Genomic DNA, 3,578 nt, shown 5'->3' with positions numbered 1-3,578 from the left:
TGAGGTCTAGAGTTATTATCCATATAGTGGACTTATTCCTCCTCGGTGCTAGGGTTGAAGGATGTATAATCTGTGTTGTGTATTCCTCCTCCATTTGAATCACACCTCATCACTAGATGTACCTGAGTAGAACCATACAAACCATCAATATTTTTATTTAAAAGTTCTACCTGGTTAGATAGCATAGTTACCGCGTCGAGGTTGAAAACACTAGCTGCTTTTGTCGGCTTCATTCTCATGACTTGCCACTAAAGGTTGTTCCGTGACATCTCTTCAATCAATTCGTAAGCCTCTTCAGGTGTTCTGTTGTTTAAAGTCTCACCAGCACCTGCGTCAATCATCTGTCTAGTCAGGGATTCAAACCGTTGTAGAAAGTTTGAACTTGCAGTCATAGAGGTAACCCATGGTGAAGGCACCTTCTCAATAAGTCATTGTATCTCTCCCATGCGTCATAAAGAGTTTCTAAATCCATCTGTACAAAAGAAGAGATATCATTCCTCGTTTAGCCATTTTAGCCGGCGGAAAATATTGAAGTAAAAACTTTTCGGTCATTTGTTCCCAAGTGGTGATTGACCCTCGCGGTAATGAATTCAACCACTGTTTAGCCTTATTTCTTAATGAAAAGGGAAACAACCGAAGGCGAATGGAATCGTCAGAAACGCCATTGATCTTAAAGGTGTTACAGAATTCCAAAAAATTTGCTAAATGAGTGTTTGGATCATCGTCCTGCAAACCATCAAACTGAACAAACTGTTGTATCATTTGAATCATGTTAGGTTTCAGTTCAAAATTATTTGCAGCAACAGCAGGCTTAACTATACTCGATTCAGTTCCTGTTAAAGTAGATTTAGCATAATCATACATAGTACGAGGAGCAGGATTCTGATTTATTGGATTTGCAGCAACCACAGGAGGTAGCGGATTATTCTGATTTTCAGTCATATCATCGGTTGTGTTGTGAATATCGTCCTCTTGCCCTTCCTCTATGTATTGTAGGCTTCGCCTTATTTCTCTTCAGTTTCTGCGAGCTATGCTTTCGATCTCACTGTCGAAAAGTAGAGGTCCTGACGGGTTTCTTCTAGTCATAAACTATAAAAACCTGCCAGAAGTAAATAAAAGAAAATTTAGTAATTTAAGCAAAATTAAAAATATAATTAATTGCAATAAAAATAAAAATGGCTAAAGTAACAAAAATTAAGCGTTCTTAATATTTTAGTCCCCGGCAACGTTCTTAATATCTGAGCCTTCAATTCCACCAATTCCTTTGGTGCCATCCTATAAGGCACAATGGACATAGGAGCTGTTCCAGGTAATAAGTCGATTCCAAACTCGACTTCTCTGCTCGGGGGTAATCCAGGAAGTTTATCTAGGAATACATCCTGAAATTCCTTAATAGTCCTAACCGACTCTACCGTTATCTCCTCAAGTCCCGTTTGACTTACAAGGGCCAAGTACGCCTCACAACCTTTCCGAATCAACTTCTCGGCTCTTAAAGCAGAAACAACATTGGACAAATAATCCCTTCGTTCCCCTATGACCATTATCTCCTCATCTTCAGCAGTTCGTAGTACCATCCTCTTTGTAGCACAATCCAATGTTGCTTTGTGCTTAGCTAACCAGTCCATCAAGTCTCCTTCAAAAATTTTATCTTGTGTCACTAACGGTACTGGCCTAAAAAGTTTATCTACCTTAACCGAATGTCCCAATGGGCCTATCACCGATACCCCACTCACAGTCTCCTCAGGAAGCACATCCAAAGCCCCAGATACATTACAAGCAACATACGAGTGAGTGGAACCCACATCAATCAAAGTAGTGTAAGGCATGCTATGAATGAAGAACGTATCAGTTATAACATCAGGAACGTCACCCTCCTCACGACGTCGTGCCGCATAAACCAACGCTGGCTATCGGGCTTCGGCATGTCCAGCACCTCTGCCAGGTGCCCTATGTCCTCGTCCATTACCATTGCCACCTCTACCTTGCCCACGACCCCTCCGTGGTGGTGGTCCTCCTCGCCGTGGTTGGACATCCCTTTGCTCTGCAGCTAGCTCCTAAGCTGTCCTCCGAGGACACTCTCTGAACTTATGCTCCCCAGACCCACATCGAAAACATGCTCCAGTTCGTTTCCAGCACTCCCCCATATGCACCTTACCACAGTCCCTGCAAGCCTGCGGTCTATAAGTATTTACTGGAACTGCTCGAATCGGTTCCTCCATCCTTGCTCTTTTAACATTTTGATTCGTGGCACTTGAGGGTCTAAAATCCCTCTTGAATCTGGGTCGATCCTTCTCACGATTCTATCGCTCAGTCAGCTTCACCTCCTCGGCTATCTTAGCCTTTTCTACCAATGCAGCAAAACCACGCTCCCTCTGTGGAGCTATCAATATCCTAAGCTCATCGCGGAGACCATCCTCAAATCGGACACTGCGCTCATATTCAGTTGCCACTATCCCACTAGCATATCGACTCAGCTTCAAAAATTCTGCCTCATACTCTGCTACAGTCTTATCACCCTGAGTCAGATTCAAGAATTCCTTCCGACGAGCATCCACAGAGCTTGCTCCAACATACCTCCCTTTAAAAGCAGTTTTGAACAATTCCCAGGTTACTTGCTCAATTGGGGTACTCTCCCTTACGGTAATCCACCATCGATATGCCTCGTCACGTAGCAGCGACACAGCTCCTTTCAGCTTTTGCTCCACTGAGCAGTCTAGATCATCCATGATCAATTCTGTTGCCTCTAGCAAATATTCTGCCACACTTGGGGCTACTCCAGATACACCCCTAAATACTTCTGCCCCGTTGGCCTGGAGTCGCTCCGATATAGACCCCCTATTCATTGTCCCAATACTAGCTCCAACAGCTCTTTCTAAAACCCTTAACATGGCTTGGGACAAAGCGTCATCCCCCGCAGCCCGATCATAAGACCCAGTCTTCGTTGCTTGTGGCACAGATGGCTCCTCAGCTGGCCTATGCCCTGAGGATGAAGATTCAGCTTGCACCCTTCCGCGACCACATCCGCGGCCTCGTTCACGAACTCCTCTTGTACTCATATCGACTTATCTGATTTACGAATTTAATGAAATTAGTATAATGTTCCACTGTTTATTAAGAAAATGTGTTATGGAAATATAGTAGTTCAAGAATTGTTTTCGTATTGTCGTAGTCTAGCTACAGCCTCATTTCTACCGTTTCACAGTTTTCCCCTATCTACAGTATCATAGTAGAGTCTCAGTACTATTCATAATATCATATCATTATCATATATCGTAAAGAAAATATACTTACAGACTTGGTGTTGGGGATTCAGTGCGCCACTTCTTTCTCCAATCCAAAACTTGAAACCATGTTTTTGATCACCGAAAATAGAAATTTGAAAACTTTGATTTGAAAACACTCTTTATTTTGAACTATTGATTTAAAACAGAAAAACTCGGACCATTTTAACATGTATACTCTGTAAACACATATTTGAAAAGAATTTTCAAAAACCATTTCCAAAAATGCCCTTCTTAAGATTAAGTTTTCGAAAAAATTTTGAACCCGATCCACAGCCGAGTTGTTGCAACCTGGCT

At 42.5% G+C, this 3,578-nt stretch overlaps 1 non-coding gene across 1 annotated transcript; it reads left to right on the top strand.

Annotated features, from left to right (window-relative positions):
- Nucleotides 1–398: 398 nt before the first annotated feature.
- Nucleotides 399–504, top strand: LOC121211629 (small nucleolar RNA R71). The gene has a single exon (XR_005906848.1). It is a non-coding gene; the product is annotated as a small nucleolar RNA R71 (small nucleolar RNA).
- The last annotated feature ends 3,074 nt before the right edge of the window (nucleotides 505–3,578 follow it).

The sequence above is a fragment of the Gossypium hirsutum genome, chromosome A12 (assembly GCF_007990345.1).
Source record: "Gossypium hirsutum isolate 1008001.06 chromosome A12, Gossypium_hirsutum_v2.1, whole genome shotgun sequence".
Taxonomy (NCBI): domain Eukaryota; kingdom Viridiplantae; phylum Streptophyta; class Magnoliopsida; order Malvales; family Malvaceae; genus Gossypium; species Gossypium hirsutum.
This window is presented reverse-complemented; position numbering and strand designations above follow the sequence as displayed.